We start from the raw sequence: 20,340 nt of genomic DNA, 5'->3' as shown, positions 1-20,340 counted from the left end.
TTTATCTCCTCGCAGCAAGAGAGAGGCTTCAGGCTTCCTTTGGACAGATAGACAGACAATCGCTCTCCCTCTCCCTCCCCCTCTCCCTCCCCCTCTCCCTCTCCCTTTCCCTTTCCTCTCTTCCCCCTCCCTCTCTCCTGCATCTTGGACTTTGAATTTCTACAGGTGGCCCTTGGTATGGAAAAGCTTAGTTTTCTTTATGTCATTATCAAAATATTTTCTTGCTTTTCTCTCATAGGAGAACTTTCTATTGGGGGTTGGGGTGAAGTTATAAGTGGAGCTGAGTGGTCTCAGAGGCCTGTACTGCCTTCCCCTGGCCTCCTCGGTGTCTTCTTCCTCCCCTCCCCCACAACATCTTGTTCTAGGGAGATGCCAGATGCTGCCTAAAGAGAGCTATTCATAAAGTATTTTTCCTCTCCCTGTTTCCCCTCCCCGTTTCTTTCTTTCTTTCTTTCTTTCTTTCTTTCTTTCTTTCTTTCTTTCTTTCTTTCTTTCTTAATTTCTTTCTTAATTTCTTTCTCTCTTTCTTTTGTTCTTTCTTTCTTTCATTCTTTGAGATAAGCTCTTTCTACATATCCTAGGTTGACTCTGAATTCATCATTCTGCGTCAAATCACCTAAGTATTGAGATTATAGAGGTAATGTAAGTGTACCTGGTATGGTATGCACTATGGTTACTCTTTTTTGGTACCTCTAGCCACAAACTTTAGACATTTTAAATATATTGAATTAAGTTTAACTTTTTTGTCATTTAAAAAAATTAGACAAAATGCACAGGAGAAATAATAGAAACCCACACTTGTAGCCTCTTCAAGCCTCCACCATCCGTGAAGTGTGGCAGGAGACCCGTGCACACCCCACCCTGCTCCAGCTTATTCCCACCGTGGCATGCAGTTTCCATTGCTCTAAGATCTATCTGGGGATTGTTCCATTTTAGCGCACATGCTTTGTCCGTTCTTTAGCATGTCATTTTGCTGCTAAGTGAACCTTGACTCACTTTTCCAGCCCCCTACTGGTTGCTTTCAGTGTTTGATATATATATATATATATATATATATATATATATATATATGAGACAGAGTTTCTCTGTGTAGCCCTGGCTGTCCTGGAACTCATTCTGTAGACCAGGCTGGCCTTGAACTCAGAAATCCCCCTGCCTCTGCCTCTCAAGTGCTGGGATCAAAGGCGTGCACCACCACTGCCTGGCCACTGTTTGCTTTCACAAGCCTGGTTGCCTGAGTTTGAGGTGACTAGTGTAAAAGTGAAGCATTGAGGTGACCATCCAGAACAGAGCACCGCCATTTTGATTCCAAGAGGAAGAGGGGTTTCTGAGGCTTGATGCTCTAGGGCCATCTTCTCTTTCTGCAGCGAGAGTCGGCAGGGGGCTGTGTGATGCTTCCTGTCCTCTCCTGCTAGTGACTCAGTTCATACCATCCTCCTCCCATGACATGCTTGGAGCTCTTGGCTGTGTTGTGCCCGTGAGGCCTGTGCACCCAGACATGTCCTGAGGGGTCTGAGGAGGCCACCCGCCTGGGGAGGTGGGAAGCGCCACGTGAGAAGCTGAATAGGTTTGAACTGCAAAACTCTGGGAAATGATTTAAACAAGCTGGAAACTGGTCTGTCCTGTACAACGTCCAGAGGTCACTGGCTACTTAGTCTTAAAGTTTTCTCACAGCTTCCTTGCCACCGTGTCCTACTGAAATAGCCAGAGCTGTCCTGTGTGGCTTTCCCATAGGAGGGCAGTGCAAGACAGGAAGCAGGAAGCTTTTAGGGAGACTCCTTTCTATGCCCCGTCTGGTGATTTTGTGGCCTGTGCCCCTGTCCTACCAACCTCCCACAGAGAGGCCTCGGCAGCACTATAGTCACATGCAGTCCCCATGAGAAGCCCAGAGCAACCAATGCTGGAGGCTCTGTTGTTGGGAGCCTTGGCCCTCTGTAGCACAGAGGTTTCTATTGTGATCTGGTGGCAGCTAGGCCTGACCTGTGAGGCTGAGGAGGCGGGGCCTCGGGACTGACAGTGGAGCTATTCATGGGCTCTGCCCTGGTTTCCCTATGCCTCCCGTCGTGGTTTGGGGGTGGGGAAGAAACTGGGAGGAGGAGGAGAGGGAGGGGCCAGGGCTGCTATTGTTAATGGCTGCTGTAGCCCATTGTGCTTAGTGGAGGTCTTTTGCTGAAAGCCCTGAGTTCCTGGGTCCTACGGTTCTCAGATTGCAGCCCTGCCTTCTTCCTGGGCCTTTTGTGGGCACCTGTGTTAGGATCCCTTTCTGTTTTTATGCCTCCTGGTGTGCCTGGAGCTCCTTGGGTAACCATCAGAACAGCTGGGAAGGAGCAGGGTGCCCATCAGCTGCCTGCCCACCACCTTGGGAAACATGTCCACAGAGCTCTCCCTGACCAGCTGCACCCTTGGGTGGGGGCCAGGCACGTGCCTCAGCTGCCGTCAGTCTTGCAGGCACCCCCGTCTTCCTTTGTGCTCACCCCATATCATGTCCCTTGTCCCTCCTTGAGTCTCAGCTGCAGAAAAGCCTGCTTTCCAGCCAGCGACCACCCCCGCTGCCTGCCGAGCCTCACTCTTTGTTCAGCCATCTCTGAGCACTTAAAAGCCTGCAGCAGCAGCGTGTGCACAGCACCAGGAGAAGCCTTCACAGTGCAAGTCTACCTACCTGGCAAAAGGCTTGGCAGCTAGCTCCCTAGCTGTACCTCCAGCTCCCAGCAAAGACAAGCGTTCCGTTCCTTGTTTATTCTGTCACCCTCTTACCAGATCACACGGTGACTGACAAGGAGAGCTCTTCAGGTTTGGGTGGGACCAGGCAATGTTGGGTCATTGCTGTGTGTGTGTTTTAGGATACATACATAGGTATGTTGGAACTGGTCATCTGATCCTAAGAAAAAGCATCTCCTGACAGTATAGTAAGATTACCATTGAAGTTCTGTCAGAAGAACTCTTAGCCCTCACTGGAAGGGCGCTAGAGAAGTGGATGAATAGTTGATTTTGGTCTCTAGGGTTGTGGTTTTTCTCCCTATTGAAGGGAAGCAGTCCCTGTCCTTTTCCTCTTGATGGCTCTCTCTCCTCCCTTCCCAGTTTTTGGTGTTCTAAAGAAGCAGTTTCTTAGGAGGGCCACTCCCATCTCAGGGTCCAGCCTTGCTAACTGGGGTTTCCTCTGCCCCAGTCATTCCTGTTTCCTGTGTAAGCCTGTGTAAGTCATTCCTGTTAAGAGCCTTTGGAATATTGGGTTGGTTTTTTTTTCCCAGAACAGTTCCTTTGACTCTTTTTTTTTTTGTTGTTGTTTGTTTGTTTGTTTTTTTGTTTTTGTTTTTTGGATTTGATTTTTTCAAGACAGGGTTTCTCTGTATAGCCCTGGCTGTCCTGGAGCTCACTCTGTTCTGTAGACCAGGCTGGCCTCGAACTAAGAAATCCGCCTGCCTCTGCCTCCCAGAGTGCTGGGATTACAGGCGCGCGCCACCACTGCCCGGCTTTCCGTTGACTCTTTAAGAAATTACTATCTTCAGATAGAGCCTGGTTGGCTGTCCGACTTGACTATTGTCAGCTGTCTTTAAGGGGCCACAGTCAGTCCCAGAAGCTTGTATGCTAGCCTGTCTCTAAGTCAGCAGCAGATGGAGGATTCATGAGACTCAAATCAGAAAGCGCTGGCATTAATTATTATGTGTGTAAAGTATGGCTCCCATTTGGGGTAGATGCATCCAGATGATCTCTGGAAAGGTCACGGTCCAGGCTGCTTGGTTGTGCTGGTTAGTTTTTTTCCTAGGGTCATCTAGGAAGAGGAAACCTCAACTGATTTGATGCCTCCATCAAATTGCTTTGTGGGCAAGTCTGTGGGGCATTTTCTTGATTAGTGATAGACGTGGAAGGGCCTCCTACCCCCTGGGGGTGGTGCCATCCCTGGGCTGGTGGTCTTAGGTTATATAAGAAAGCAGGCTGAGTAAGCCTATAAGCAAGAGCAAGCCTCTGCTTCAGTTCCTGCCCTGACTTCCCTCCATGGGGGACAGTGAGTGACAAACCCTTTCTCCCCAAGTTGCTTTTGTCCGGTGTGTTATCATGTGTTATCATAGCAACAAAAAGCAAGCCTTGGTGCTGGAGCACAGGATCGAAGCCCGGGGATTAGAAGGTGGGGCTTGCATCCTGGAGGAGCAGTGGCTCACCGCTGACAGTTCACAGAGGGATGTTCTCCGCCATGGACGGTGGGGATAGATCTCTGACTGGGTAATGGAGGAAAGGGTTGCGCAGACAAACTGTGCGAGGTTCTAGCTGTGAGTCTCAACTCCAAAGGGCAGATCACTGTCTTGAACGTTCCTTGTTCTATTAGCATCTTGTAGAAGAAAATCCGTCAGATGGCTAAGCTGGACGAAAGGTTTCCCTCTCCCTTTCGGAAGGAATGTCTGTGGCTCCTGTTGGAACTGCCCAGCCCTGAGCCCCACCCACCACACCCTGCCATCCTGTCTGGTCTTAGGGGCTCATCAGAACAGGGAGACCAGTGCCTCTTTGGTGAGGTCCTCTGTGGACATCTTCTTGGTTAGGCCTCTTTACTCGTGTTTACTGGTCTACTCTCTTTGTGAAGTTGGATCTTGAAGAATAAAGCTTTTTGTTTTACCCCTCACCAAAGTGACGTCATACCAGCAAAGTAAAATTCAGAAATGTAGAGATATACCTAAATATCTTTCTCCTGTATTTCTTGGCTTTCTCACGCGTAAGTGTGTGTGTGTGTGTGGGGGGGGTGTTTAAATTTTATTTCTGTTTTATTAGCAAGAAGCAAAACATTCTTTCCTTGGCATCTTCTGGGTGCGATTCTGGCCTTTGCCCATTCAGCCTTACCTTACCCTCAGTCCCCTTGCCTGCTCCCTACCCCATCTGCTGTTGTTCTACCCCTCAAGGGAGCTTGAGGGCAGGACAGGTACAGCCTTTGTCACTGTTCCAAATAACAGCTCTCCAGCCCTGGAAGTCTAAGAGCCTCAGAGGAGGCAGGCTTCACTCATTTGCTTAGAGTCGCTTCCACAGCTGCGAAATGGGAATAAAAATAACCCGCAAGGGCTGGGGGTGCGGCTCGGCTCAGTGGAGTAGGGCTTACCCACTGTGCAGGCATCCCTCTAGCTTCCACCCTAGCTCCACAAAAACAAAGAAAAATCCCTCGATCATCTGGTAGGCTACACTAACATACTGATTCATTCCACAGTGGAGGTGTTTCTCCAGGAAAGCGTGCAAGTCTAGACGCAGTAAGGGTACTTGTGCCCTAATGGCCGTTTGCCCTCCAGGTACCTGTATATGGCTTGTCAGCACAGACTTCTCCGCCTTCCTCTTCACCTGCAGTAGCAGCACCTGGGAGCCTCTGAGATGCAGCGCCTTGGGCGGGAGGGAAGGTTAACCTAGGATCAGCTAATCGAGCCTGTCTTTACAGAGATTCCCAGGTGCTTATGTGCACTCTCAAGTCTGAGTGGCACTGACCCTGACTCCTTCCCTGTTATTTTCACACGCTGGCTTTGTTTTGTGGTTTTGCTGTCTACCCTCTGGCCTTCTGTGAAGTCATGCACTGTTAAGAGGTCTGAAACACCAGCTTTGTGTCCTCTTTCCTCGGGTGTGCAATGTAACCCCCGTGTCCTGGGTGCTGCGTGTCTGGAGGTGGAGCCGAGACCCAGTAAGCCCCCTTAAGTCTGCCGGTGGGGTCATCTTTGGGGCAGGGAGCTGAGTGGGTAATTGGAGTGTCCCTGGGCCATCTGGTACTGCTTACCCCACCCCATCTGTCTTCCTCAGCCTGTACCAGCTGGAGGACAGCGTCAGAATCAGGATGAATGTGTAGTTTGCATTTTGGGGACACTCAAAAGTATTCTATACAAAGATGTTTTGATATATATTGGCGTTCAAATAAATTGCTCAGAAAAGAAAATATGAATTGACATTTCCTGTTTATTTTTAAGAGGGTAGTAAAATAAGATGTAATCAGGTAAAGCAGACCAGCACCTGGAGTTGGACAAAGCCCAGGAGAAGAGCCTAAGAGAAGGCACAGGAAGCAGAGCCCTACTCGTGCACATTCAGAAATCCCATAACAGGCTGAACCGGAAGCCACAAGTGTATGCTAAGAACCTGTACGGTAAAAGACAAAAGAAGGAAAAACAAATATAATGATAATAGTAGTTAAAATTAAAAAAGAAAGAAAAAGCCCTGATATGACACTGTGAGACAGACTTTCTGTCGACAGTCTAGCTCTGTATGTACTGCCTACACTTAGGAGTAGTTTGTTTCCCTGCTGAGAGAGACTCCCCTGAAAGACATTTTTCATTTGCAAGTGGTTATCCATTGAAGATGGCTTCTGGGCATGCGTCTTCTCCTTTTAGCCGTAGCACCTCATAGCACCTTACCGGTGCAGACCCATGCAGGTCCTGTGCACGCTGCCTCAGTGTTACATGGGTATCCATCATGTGGATTTAGAAGGCCTTGTTTTCCTGGGGTCCACCATTCCCTCTGTATCATACACTCTGCGGCCTCTTCGTCCCGTGAGCCCCAAGGAGGGGGATTTCATGGAGACATTTGATTGGGGCTGAGTGTTCCTGGGCCTCTCACTCCCTGCTGTGTCTGGCTGTGGATCTCTCCGTCTGTGCCTCCCATCTGCTGTAGGAGGAAGCCTCTCTGATGATGGCTGAGCAAGGCACTGATCTGCTTCCCTGGCTGGAGTCTCTGCTTTTCAAAAAAATGTTTGAGATGGGTCTCCGGCACTGGCTAACCTCTGCGCTCTGTCACGCGCTGTGAGAAAGAGTTCCCACCTGCCCACCCTCCCACCTGCTCACCCTCCCACTTGCCCACCTGCCCACCTGCTCACCTGCTCACCCTCCCACCCCCCACCAGCTCCCACCCTTCCTGGGCTGTGTCTTAGGAGCTAATCTGCTTGCCCCGTCCTCCGTTTCTCACGATTCAGTTTCCAGGGTTTGCAGGAGCCCCTCTGGTTCCTTTTCTCATTTGATGGTCTTGAGTACTTGCTTAGCTTTATTTGGTTTTCCCTAGTAGACGTCACTCCCCCCCCCCCCCCCAGCTGAGCTGCTTCTGCAAGGCTTTTGTTTGCTTGTTTGTTTTGTCTGTTACTTCCTTCCCTGAGGCTCTTTACCTTGCTTGTGGAAGGCCCAGAGTCAGGATCCTCTCTGGGCTGGAAAGTGACTCTGTCAAAACAGGGCACTGGAGAGATGACTCGGCAGTTCAGAGCTCTGGCTGCTCTCACAGGAAACCTGGGTTCAATTCCCAGCACCTATATGGCAGCTTACAATTGTCTGTAATTCCAGTTCCAGGTGATCTGACACAGACATGCAGGCAGAACTCCAGTGTAAATAGAAATAAATAAATCTTAAAAAAAAAAAAAAAAGACATAGGGAAAAGTTAGAGTATTTTAGAATACCATCCTGAGGAGGGGACAGTGATGGCTAGATGTTCAAAACATAATGTATTGTAGCATACAATGCAATTTTGGATGCACAAAGTTTTAATCATTTTTGAACCATAATCATTATGTCTTTTAGGTAGGAAAAAGTGGAGACAAGGAATAAATATGTATGATTCAAAATTCTCTCATGTTGTTTTGTTGTGTTAGAGAAGCAGGGTCAGGGTGGGAGCAGCCCACATAAAAGAGAACATTGTATATGTCCATTAGGTGTGCAGGTTGAGTTCCGAGACAGGCTGAGCTCCGACACTTCCTTAATGGAGCGAAGGTTTCTTTTCCAGACTTGGCTCATTCCCCGTTTGGAGAGTCAAGTTCACGAGTGGCTCTCATCCTCATGCTGGGCTCACAAAGGTGGCTGTGTGGATTTGTTTAGGTACTGTCCCCAGGGCCCAGCCTAGAGCTGGGGTACACAGGGGGCTCAGTTGATAAAATGCATGGAAGGGCGAATCTGGTTCCGTGAGGTAGTTGTCTGTGAGCCTGCAGAACTGGTGCCCTCTCTGCTTTCATACTTAAACCAGCTGCTCTGTGCAGCACTCCCTGGTCTGCTTTCCGGTGTCTGCTTGCCATGTTCTGGAACTGGAACCCTTCTGTATTGGTTATCTGCACTGTGCCCCATGAAGAAGCACAAACAAGTTGTGAAGTGTCCTCTCAAAACCAAGAGGCGTTTTCTCAGCTAGCCTGTGCACTGAGAGGATGCTAAGCAGGTTGTCTTCAGCCCTGCTGGTCTGGGAACCTTATGGCTCCCGCTGGAGAATTTTTGAGTTGGCCCAAGGCCTGGTCTATATCTCTGGAATTCTGGAGGTACAGCATGACCATCTGAGTTCTTACCCCGTCCTGAAGTGCTGTGAGCGGGCCCAGATTCTCCACATTGTGCACAACTGGCCGAGGCCCTCCGGCGCTCCTGCCGGGTGATCTTGTAGACATTTGGTCTGGACTTGCTATTTTCAGAAGATTATCAGGCACAAAGCAAACACTATGGCAGTGCCGGCCTGTGCCCTGTGAGTGGGTGGCTTTGCCTTTGATGGCAGAGGCAAAGCGATGTAGGAAATGATCTAGTAAAGCAGGGAGGGGCAGGGTGGCAGTTTTGGGTGCCTGGGCCCTGCCTCACCTGAGCCTGCAGAGTCTGCACTGCATTTCTACAAGCAGTGAGATGAATCATTCTGAAAACCCCAGCCTGGCCCACTGTCTTGTTGCCTTAATGTTCTGTCTGCTGCAGCAGATCTTCCCCTCCTCCCCTCTCACTACCCCCCTTCTTCCTTTTTTTTTTTTTTTTCTGAAGAGAAAAAGACTACAGAGTGTGTTTTGACTTGAGGCCCCCTAGTTTATGGAGCCACTTATAATTTGTGTTTGCTTGATGTTTCTGCGCGATTACAGACCGGTCATTTCCCCACAGCGCTTCCTACAGAAGCAGCCGGCCCAGGTGCAGCCACATGAGGCTGATTTGACTCAGTTTGACTCATTGTTGGTGATGTGAGCAGTAGTGTGCTGTCAGCTAGTTTCTCTGCAGCTAGGTTACTAGGCTGCCCCTCTGTAATTAGTCAGTGTCCTGTGGGAGGAGCTTAAGACCTACATTTTGAAAATGTAGGAATCTTGACAGATTGGGTTATATTCATCACAGTTACTAGATGGTGATAATCTAATTTTATAACTCTCTCTTCAGTTTTCCTTTGGCCTTTTCCTGTAAGGAGCTCTTTTTCCTCTCTTGTTTATTTATCTTTGTTTCTTTTAAAAGTGCCTTTCCAGGTATATCCTATCCGGTAATGGGTAATGAAGGAACCTCCTGGAAACATCTCCTGGACTAACCAGCATGTTCTGTTTGGGCTCCACTTTACCAGGCTCATCATTTCCAGTGGGCTCCCCATGGAGTCAGCTAACTGCAGAGAAAAGTGACCCACTCTGCTTGCCACCATGCTGGCTTTCTGGGTCAGAGCTTTTTTGAACAAAGGCTTCTGTAGCTGTAGAGAAATCATAAAAAAGAGTAAGTCTGAAAATCCCTCAATTAGGTGACCTCCATTCTAGGAGCCCCTCCCCTGACCCATATCCACCCTCCCGTAACACCTTTCCCTGTGTAGCAGCCTGCGCCAAAGCAGACAAAAGCAGACTCTAAATTAGCCTGGAGTCCCGGTGCTCCGGACACTCAGTGGCTTGTTAGTACTCAGTATTTAACTTGGTATGTGCAGTATTCTAACCGGAAGTCAGACACAAAGTGCTGGGCTCCTGGGAAAGCCTAGCAGGTCAGGGCTAGCTGGGCAGCTTCTCCTGAAGCTCTCGTGGTTGAGGGCCTGACAGACTTGGGACTCTCATGTCCTCCTGCTACAACCGTACTTTAAGGTGATACTTGTAATAAAGGAAGACACCTCTTCTGAAGCCTTACAGTGTCTTCGTGGGGCAGAGCCCCACGTTTGATCCCAGTGAGTGGCTGGCAGGCCTTGGGTGTTGAGTAGGGAGGGACTGACTGCGTCGGCAGAGGGTATAGACACTTCTGACTCTGAGGGGAGTCAGAGAGAGATAGTCAGAGAGAGATGGCCTGGCTTTTGCTTGAAGAGCAGTAGCGCCTTGGGCGGAAGCATGAACCAGTTGTTTGTGAGATTCCTGTGGGTAGTGAGGCTGCTCTCTTGGCGTGTGGTAACATGCCTCTCTTACTGAGCCCTCGCTCTTCTGTTCCCACTTGTATTTACCGTTTCCTAGTCTGCGCTCCCGGGCCCACCTGTTCCTCAGCTTGTAAAGGAGTGTTTGTTCCTATTACCCTGTAAGTTCCAAAGCTTTCTCACTGGAAATGTCCAGGGCCCAACAGAACTACTTGGGAGACTTAGAAAGGTCCTATCACTACAAAATCGGGCAACTCTTCCTTGGGAAAGGCCTGGTTCAGCTTGGCGTCAGTGCTAGAATCTTGGTTAATGGCCTGCTCTGGAGAATGAGAGGGAGGGGAAATCGCAAGGATCATTAACTCCGTGAAGCATGAAGCCGGGTAGGTGGTTATGGCGTGGGAGAAGGAGTAAAGTCACTGAGGTCAGTTGGGTGTTCAGAAAGCAAGGGGGGGGGGAACATGGGGGAGGAAAGGTAGATGGGAATAGCTTTAGAGACCTCCATGAGGTAAGTGTGAGAGATGAAGATCTGAGCTGCAGTCCCCCTCCCCCCCAGGAAGCCAGAGGAGGGAAGAACAACTCACACAGATGTCTCAGCCTCAGTGAGTGCTGACTACGAGACCTTAGGGACCATGGGAGTTGACCAAGGCCTGCGCTTTTGCTTGGGCTTTGGGGATCAGGGTTGAGTGGCAGGGCATATGTGACACCAGAAGCCAAGAGTAGGAGTGGAGAGAGGCTCTGAGATGTGATGTACCTTACAGGAGGATGGTAGGCATGGAGGAGCAGCTGGTGCTGTGTGGTTAGTCAGGGTCTGCAGGGCAGGGCTAGAGCACCTGAGCCACTCCTTCCCAGCACTGGTTCCTCCTTCACTATCCTCTGGCTTCCTTTCCTTGGCCACAGTCTTCCCGCCTGCCTGCCTTTCTTGCTGCTTCCTCTGACTTGTATCTACCAGAAAGGAGCTGTTGCTACCAGAGCCTCTCAACATTAATCTTACTAAAATACCGATTGAGGTCGAGGGGCCTGAGATGTGCACTTCTGCAAGCTCGTGTTCCCGGTCGTGTTATCTGATCCACGGTGGCAGGGCTTGCTTTACCCCACACACTGTCCTAAGAGGGCAAGTAAGAAAAAGGAGATAGCTGACAGCCACTGGGAGTGGAAACCCTAGCAATTCCTGAGGAGGCTGGCCTCTGGGTAAGCTAGAACTTGACTCCTTTGGGTGTGGCACAGCTGAACCCCAAGCCACAGGCCCTACACAGCTCGTTCCAACTACCAGAGGTTGAGGACAGATAGCAGATCTGGAAATGAGTGGAGCAGGCAGTGAACTTTTTTCAACCCCAAGTTGTTTTACTTTTTAATTCATTCTAATATATATTACACGAGGACTGCAGTCTCCCTTCCCTCCTCTCCTCGAAGCTACTCCCTACCACCACCCCTCATCCCCACCACACATGACTCCTCTTACCCAGATCGACTCCTCCTTTTTCCTTCAGCAAAGAGCAGGCTTCCCAGGTATGTCAACTAGATAAACAAATTACAGTGAGACTAGGTTGCAATACCCTCCTAATCAAGTCTGGAAAGGGCAACACAGTAGGAGGAAAAGGGTCCCAAAAGCTGCAAAAGAGAGACAGCCCCAAATCCCACTGTTAGGAATCCCACAAAACCACCAAGCTATACAACTAACTATAACAGATAGTTGTATTCCATATAGCAGAGGATCTAGATCAGATGTAAACAGGCTGCCCTATGGTTGGTTCGGTCTCTGTGACTTCCTTATGAGCCCTGGTTACTTGATTTTGTGGGCCGTGTTCTTATGGCGTCCCTGACCCCTCTGGCTCTTACAGTCCCTTCTTCTGAAGGATTCCCCCAGCTAATGTGTGCGGTGGGTCTCTGCATCTGCTCATATTAGTTGCTGGATGAAGCCTCTGATGATTAAGCTAGGGTCCATTCTGTGAGTATATCTGAATATCATTAGGAGTCATTCCATTGCCTTCGTCATTCCCTAGTCGTATTTGGTTCCATCCTAGATCGCTGGGCATTCCGGCCAGCCTCCCTCCCGTTTCTGGTCATCCAGGCCGTGCCAGGCGTGGGCTCCCTCTGCTTACATGGGTCTCAAGTTGGACCAGTCATTCGTTGGCTGCTCCTACAAGTTCTGTGCCACTTTTACCACAGCACATTTTGTAGGCAGGACAAATTGTAGGTCAAGGGTTTTGTGGCTGGTTTTGTGTCCCAATCCCTTCACTGGACGTCTTGCCTGGTCACAGAAGATGGCCAGTTCAGACTCCATGTTCCACATCACTAGGAATCTTCTTCACTAAGGTCACCCTTGTAGATTCCAGGGAGTTTCCATTGCACTGGGGTTCTACTTTGCCCCTAAGATGCCCCAATTCCAGTGGTCTCTCTCAGTAGTCCCTACCACCTGAACACTCCTGCTCCTGTGTCCACCTGCCCCGAGTCCATCCATGAATTCGATTCTATTTCCCCTTCCCAGGGAGGCCCATGCATCCATCCATCCCCCTATCCCACTCGGGCCTTTCTTGTTACTTAATCTCTGGGTCTGTGGATTGTAGTATGACTGTCCTTTACTTTACATCCACTTGTGAGTACATACATGTTTGTGTGGGTTACCTCAGTCAGGATGACTTTTTTCTACTTCCTTCTATTTGCTAACAAATTTCATGATGACACTTTTCTTTAACATCTGAATGATACTCCATTGTGTAAATGTACCACATTTTTTTTCATCCATTCTTTGATTAAGGGACATCTACGATGTTTCCAGATTCTGGCTATATGAATAAAGCTGCTATGAACATAGCTGCACATGAGTCCTTTGGGTATATGCCCAGGAATAATGTAGTTGGGTCTTGAGGTAGATCAGTTCCCAGTTTTCTGAGAAACTGCCGATTTGATTTTCAAAGTGGTTGTAAAAGTTTGTGCCTCTACCAGCAATGGAGGAGTGTTCGTTCCTCTTGCTCCACATCCTCACTAGGTTAGCTGTTACTTGTGTTTTTGATCTTAGCCATTCTGTTAGGTGTAAGATGGAATCTCAAAGTTGTTTTGATCAGCATTTCCCTGACTGATAAGGATGTTGAGCCTTTCTTTAGGTGTTTCATGGCCATTTTGAATCCTTTGTTGAGAATTCTCTGTTTAGATCTGTACCCAATTTTTTAATTGGGTTATTTGGTGTGTTGATGTCTGGTTTGTTGAATTCTTTGTATATTTTGGATATCAGCTCTCTGTCAAATGTAGGGTTAGCGAAGAGCTTTTTCCATTCTGTAGGCTGCCCTTTTTGTCTTATTCTTGGTGTCCTTCACTTTACAGAAGCTTTTCAGTTTCATAAGGTCCCATTTATTAATTGTCTTAGTGCCCGAGCCGTTGGTGTTATGTTCAGGAAGTTGTCTCCTGGGCCAATCCATTCAAGACTGTTTTCCATTTTCTCTTCTATCAGGTTCATTGTATCTGGTTTTATGTTTAGATCTTTGATCCACTGGATTTCAGTTTTGTGCAGGGTGGTAGTTATGGATCTGTTTGCATTCTTCTACATACACGCTTCTAGTTAGACCAACACCATTTGCTCAGCCTGTTTTCTTTTTCTCCTTGTATAAATTTGGCTTCTTTGTCAAAAATCAGGTGTTTATGGGTGTGCAGATTTAAATCTGGGCCTTTGATTTGATTTCATTGATCGACCTGTCTATGTTCATGCCAATACCATGCAGTCTTAATTATTGTTGCTCTGTAGTACAGCTTGAAATCCAGAATGGTGATACCTCCAGAAGTTCTTTTACTGTATAGGATTGTTTTAACTGTCCTGGAGATTTATTTTATTTTATTTTTTCTTTTAAGATCTGTAAAGAATTGTGGGGTTTTGTTGTTGTTGTTTTGTTTTTGAGACAGGGTTTTTGTGTGTCGTCCTGGCTGTCCTAGAACTCTCCCTATAGACCAGACTGGCCTCAAACTCAAGAGATCTGGCTGCTTCTGCTTCCCAAATGCTATGCTGGGATTAAAGAAGCGTGCTACTGACACCTGGCTCAGTGTTGGAATTTCGATGCGAATTGCATTGAGTTTGTAGATTGCTCTGGGTAAAATGGCTATTTTTACTATGCTAATCCATGACCACAGGAGATATTTCCATCCCCTGATATGTTCTTCAATTATTTTCTTCAAAGACTTGAAGTTTTTGTTATACAGGCTTTTCATTTGCTTGGTTAGAGTTACACCAAGATATTTTGTATTAATATTTGTGGCTATTGTGAAGGAGGTTGTTTCTCCGACTTCTTTCTCAGATCACTTGTATATAGGAAGGTTACTGATTTTTTGGGGGTGGGGTGGGGCAGTTAACCTTTTATCTAGACACTTCAATGTAGTGCTTATCAGCTTCTACCAAACAGCTAATTATTTAGGCTGGGTATGGTTTCCACCTTTAATCCCAGCACTGGAGAAGCAGAGGCATGTGGATCTCTGAGTTCAAGCCAGGCAGGGTGACATGGTAAGTTCCTGTCAACTACTACAACAACAGCAGCAGTAATAATAATGATAATAGTAATAAATATTCAGGTCTTTATTCTGAGCTCATAGCCTTTGTCTCTAGCCTTTCACTGGCCTCATTGGTGCTTTAAACCCACATATGTTTGATTTGCTGTCTTATGGTCTCTGCGGAAGCTCAGTTGGTGTTTCTGGGTAGGGTCTCTGAAGGCTCTTACAGTGTTGGCAGCGCTGTGCTCCTTTCCCAAAGCTTTGGTGGGGAAATCCACCGTCAGACCCATCCAGGCTGTTACAGGATCTTCTCTCCGCTGCTCTGGGACAGAGCGCCACGTTTTGCTGTTGACTCTAAGTTAGAGCAGTGCACTCTCTGGTCACGGTGCCTCTGCCACCTCAGGCCAGCAACAGTGCCACAGAGCTGGTTATGTTTGGAGGCTCTGACTTCTTTTTTTGCCCTAAGCTGGGAAAGAACTTTGTTTTTTGTTTTTTTTTGTTTTGATTTTTCAGAGACAGGGTTTCTCTGTGTAGCCATGGCTGTCCTGGAATTCACTCTGTAGACCAGGCTGGCCTTGAACTCAGAAGTCCGCCTGCCTCTGCTGCCTAAATGCTGGGATTAAAGGCGTGGGCTACTGCTGCCCTGCAAGAGCTTTGTTTTGAAGGGTTTCTGTAACTGCAGGCATCCCTACATACCCACAGGTTTTGAAGCCATGGAACCAACCAACCACAGATTGAAAATACCCAGGAAACAAATTGTGTCTGTCTGTACACATATATTTTTCCTTGCCATCATTTCTTAAATAATATACTAAGCAACAATTTACAGAGTATTTATAGTACATAAGGCATTATAAGTGGTAGAGAGTTGATTTAAATTTTGAGAAGATCTGCATAAACTACAGAACAAAGAATAACTTTTTAAAACCACATTTTATTTATTTGTGCACTTTGTGCATGACTCTGTATGTATGTTTACTTATAGCTGCCTCGTGTGTGCGGGTGCGTGTCTGTGGGGAACTGTGAGCTAGAACTCTGGCATTAGGTTTGGTAGCAGGCGCTTTTACCTGCCTAGCCGTTTGGCTGGCTCTACATGCTTCTGAAAGGACCTGACCAGGCCTTGACTTCCTTGCCATCCCTACAGATGTCCAGAGACAGCTCTGCATCTTACCATTTTGAGGTCAGTTGGGGAGTAGCCTGAATTAAAACGTTTCTTTTGTTTTTCATATGGTACTACGTTATGGTTCTTGATGTTTTTACCTTACTAAATAAAAAGCACCAACGAAAACTCCTTCCTAGGAGTATAGTGGGTGAGAATGTAATCTGAGCAACCATATATAACGCTGCTTTCTCTTAAAACCCAGTATGAGTTAAGGGGACTTTAGAAAAGGAATCAGTGTACCTGTTGGCATTAATGGAGGGGTGGGTAATAGGAACAAAAAATGTAAACTATCAGTAAGCTGGTGAGTGATTTAAAGTATAAGAATTAATGGTGGCAGGTGATTTTGGGAAGAGGAGAAGGTCACTTCTATAAAATCCTCAGACCAAAAAAAGAAAAAGAAAAAGAAAAAAAAAAGGACGGTGAGGGGAGAGTGGGGTGAGGGTGGAGAACAGGAGCACAGTTGGAAGCGGGTGATGTGGTTTTATCTTAGAGTTCTTCCCCTCCACCTACCGTGGACTATCCATCTCCCTCTTCAGGAGAAAGACCTGAGCCTAGGAGACCCAAGTATTCTTGGGAATTAATGGTGAGACCACATTTTTTCAGTTTTCCAGGCTGTTTCCCTGCCCCCGTACCCCTACCCTCAAAACACTGATGGTTGGTAGGGCGAAGGTAATGGGTACAAACAAAAACTAAACAGACAACACTTAGAAATCCTGTAATGTTGGGAACATGGATTTAGCAAAGGGCTCAGCCAGATCATCCTGGACAGAAATCTACCTGCTTAAAGACACAGTTTCCAAACATTCTATTTGTTCTTTTTGTTGTTTGTTTTTTTGTTTGTTTGTTTTTGGATTTGGTTTTTTCCGAGACAGGGTTTCTCTGTATAGCCCTGGCTGTCCTGGAACTCACTCTGTAGACCAGGCTGGCCTCGAACTCAGAAATCTGCCTGCCTCTGCCTCCCAGAGTGCTGCGATTACAGGCGTGTGCCACCACCGCCCAGCTTGTTTTATTTGTTCCTAATTAAGGATTACTGAGCAAATGGAAAGTACCTACTATGACTGACAGCAAAACTTACAAAAAAATTAAAAGAAAAAAATCTTGAAAGAGTCTGCCTATTTAGATAAGAGTATTTTGAGAAAAGCTGTTCATACATTTTGTTTAGATTAAGAGAATTGCAGCAATGTGAAATAAGAACAAGCTAGTATTTTTAAAAGGCACATTTGAAATGCAGAAAGTTGTTTATAAAATCAAGAGCTGAGCAAAAATATCATAGAATTATTAAGAATCAGTAGGAGGTAAAGTTAAAGTGGTTTTCCAGAAAACAGAGCTTAGGGATAGGAGGTAGATAATAGGGCGGGAGAGGGAGAGCCATTGAAGGATTCCCAGGTTCCCCACATCCGTTAAAAAGCAGCAGAGCTTGGCAACATCATGGAGGGAAACACTTGGTAGAAAAGAAAGTACTTGTCTTCAGGTTGGAAGCTCCTCTGCCAGTGAAACCACTTGGACGACGTAGGTAGACCAGTTGACCCAAAAGCTTATAGAGTATAGAAACAGTTGTAATCCAAGATCAGAGATATAGATTCAGACTTCTCTAGAATTATAGAAGGACAAGAGATGATGTCACTTCCTCCATGGAATTGATTCCCAGCCTGGAATTCTACTCAGGCCATCCTGTACCCCACCTAAGCATCTCCTGTGGGTAGTACTCAAAGAGAACTATGCATCCATCTGTCTGTGTCTACTATGTTGGAAACGCTGCTCCGAGGATAGGAATAGAGTATCTGATGCATAGCTTACTGAGAACAGATTTTGACAGCTGAAAAGAAAAACAATCATGGTTTATGTGGCTCATCCTTCTGGCTCACGTGCTCATCCTAATTTCAACTCTGAAAATGACCACAGCCAGCTCTCCAGCTTCACTATAATCAGAATGGAGAGATGAGCTGGGACAACATGCGGGAGTGGCCTAGGAAAAGATGGGGTTGGAAAGGAGTAGAGTTAAATTGCCATCTTCCTGAGTGGGCACCAAGCAGGTGATGCAGAAAAGTGACAACCAGGGAATAGTAATGTAAGCATAGATACAGAGTCATTACAAGAGATACACAGGTGTAAATGAGAAGACTCAGTGTCTTAGGGAATGTATTGCTGAACCAAACACCATCACCACAAAGCAATTAGGGAAGAAAGGGTTTATTTGGCTTACACTGTCATAGATAGCACTGTTCATTATTGAAGGAAGTCAGGACAGCAACTCAAGCAGGGCAGGAACTTGGAGGCAGGAGCTGATGCAGAGGCCTTGGAGTGGTGACGCTTACTGGCTTGCTTCCCATGGCTTGCTCAACCTGCTTTCCTATAGAACCCAGGGCTACCAGCCCAGGGATGGCACCACCCACAGTGGTCTGGGCCCACCCTCATCAATAACTAATTAAGAAAATGCCTTACAGCTTGGTCTTGTGGTGGCATTTTTCTCAACTAAGGTTCCCTCCTTCCGTATAACTCTAGCTTGTGTGTCAAGTTGACATGAGACAAGGCAGCAGAGTCAGCTAGAAGGTAATGCTGCATAAAGTAGAAAAGGGGAACAGATGTCACTTTTTTCTCTGCATGATTGTTGATTCTTGTGTATTGTGATAGTCGATTCTATTGTGTGCAAATAAAATAAGAATAGCAGGGAATAAGGATCGCAAAGCATGTGGTAAGGAGCAGGGTTCAATAAAGTGTGCATCATTGTGTGCACACTGCATTCATTCGTTCATTAATCCTTTCATCATTCATTCATCACAGCAGTTCTGGGGATTGAGGCCAGGGATTTCTGTATGGTAGGCAAGTGCTGTGCTATGCCCGTAGTGCATGAAATGTAGTCTTCTCAGTGGGCCATAGTCAGAAAGTTGGTGCATTTGTTCTAATGTCTGTGACCAAAATTACAGAGAAGTAACTTAATTCACCTGTGGGCCCAGTTCATCACCACAAGGAGGGCTTGATGGAGATTTTGGCAGTATGAGCAAGTGCAGACAAGGAAGCCAAGTAGGATTATAACTCCAGTCCCTAATGACCTACTCCTGCCAGCTAGCCCCACCTCCTAAAGGCCTCAGAGCCTTCCCAGATGATGCCATCTGTTGGGGGACAGTTACTTAAAACACAAGAGACAGAGCAACAATATCAACCAGCCAGACACCCCCCGCCCCCCAGCTCCGAGGGACTAAACCACCCACCAAGGAGTACAAATGGAGGGACCCATGGCTCCAGCCACAGATGTACCAGAGGATGGCCTTGTCAGATATCAGTGAGAGGAGAGGCCCTTGGTCCTGTGAAGGCTCGATGCCCCAGGGTAGGGGAATTCAAGGGTGGGGAGGGGGGGGAGCACCCTCAATAGAAGCAGGAGTCGGGGGATGGGATGGGGATCTTAGGGGGACCTGGGAAAGGGGATAACATTTGACATGAAATAAAGAAAATATCCAATTAACCCCCCCCCCACACACACACACACAAAGAGACATTCCAGGTTCAAATCATGCCAGCTGAAAGCCATAGTCTACTTACTGGTCTCTCACTGTCAGCTCACTTTCATTCTTCTGAATTGAATTGGAAATAATCTATAGTTGAGCAGGCACTATTTTTTTTAATTGAGAAAAGTCAGTGGGAAAGATCGTTACAGCTTTAATGCAGCAGTTAGATCAGGGAGTTAGATCAGTTTATGATGACTGTGGTCTCACTACTCCACTCCCCTATAGTGGCCTCCATCAGGGTCCATAATGCCAAGATGGTAATGGCAAGTGTGGTGGAAACTCTTTTGGAAAAATCACTTACAGACCCACACAACGCAGCTTCCTTTCATGGTCTGATTTTTCCTTTGCCTTTACCCACATGCCTACAAATTGTTCCATAATCACAAACCGTGATGTTCACGGTTCATACTTCATGCGTATTCACTTTCTTCTGCTGGCTTATTTTCATGAGGCAAATTCTTAGTCATGAGTTAATTGGATTAAGGATATAACCAGATTTAATGTCTGTAACTGTTGGCTTTCCAAAGGGTAATGACATATCCATCTGCTGCAAGGTATGGATATGCCTAACACTAGTGGTTATGTCATTCTGTTAAATTTGAAAGCATGAACAAGTGCCCTTGGGTAGTCTGTGGATTTTATCGTCAGTGATAGTGACTATTTTTTTTTTTTTATCTGTGAATTATGCTGCCCCTCTGTTCATAGCTACTGTTTACCTAACTAAGCCTAAGTCTTTTGTTTTATTGGGCATGAATCACTAAAGCTTTTGCTATTTATATTTCTTACATTATCTTAATGTAACTTGTAATCATGTGGGAATTTGGCGGTAATCTTAGACTTCACTTTTTTACCCCGTTTCCTCAAAAGAGAAGATTAAAAGAGAAGATGGGCCTGAACACCCTGTTCTTCAGAGTGTATGTGTACTGGCTTGTGTACCATGCCCCTCAAATATTTAGACTGATTTTTGCATATTTAATTCCCCCCCAGAATGCTAATCAGCTTCTTAAACAATGCAAAGTAGCCTTTAGGTTCTTCTCTGCTAGGTCTGTGGTGTCTGAAAAGTTTACCGACTTTTAGGAAGTCAACATGGGTGTCTGACTGTCTTGGTCTCTGTTTTTGCTTCTCTCTCTCTGTTGTCAGTTTGTGTGTGTCTGTCTCCTGTCTGTCTGTCTCTGTCTGTCTCTG

General features: G+C 46.7%; 1 protein-coding gene and 1 long non-coding RNA gene across 2 annotated transcripts in view; one reads left to right on the top strand and one right to left on the bottom strand.

Moving 5' to 3' along the window:
• Positions 1-20,340, top strand: part of Tspan14 (tetraspanin 14) — a 57,679-nt gene that overhangs the window by 7,491 nt on the left and 29,848 nt on the right. The window lies entirely within an intron of this gene.
• On the bottom strand, positions 5,868-8,604 carry LOC127690649 (uncharacterized). The gene is made up of 3 exons (XR_007979183.1): positions 8,261-8,604; positions 7,106-7,338; positions 5,868-6,090 (listed from the first exon to the last, which is right to left on the bottom strand). It is a non-coding gene; the product is annotated as an uncharacterized LOC127690649 (long non-coding RNA).

Source organism: Apodemus sylvaticus, chromosome 8 (assembly GCF_947179515.1).
Source record: "Apodemus sylvaticus chromosome 8, mApoSyl1.1, whole genome shotgun sequence".
NCBI classification, from domain to species: Eukaryota; Metazoa; Chordata; class Mammalia; order Rodentia; family Muridae; genus Apodemus; species Apodemus sylvaticus.
Note: the sequence above shows the minus strand (reverse complement) of the source record. Positions and strands in the feature narration are given on the sequence as shown.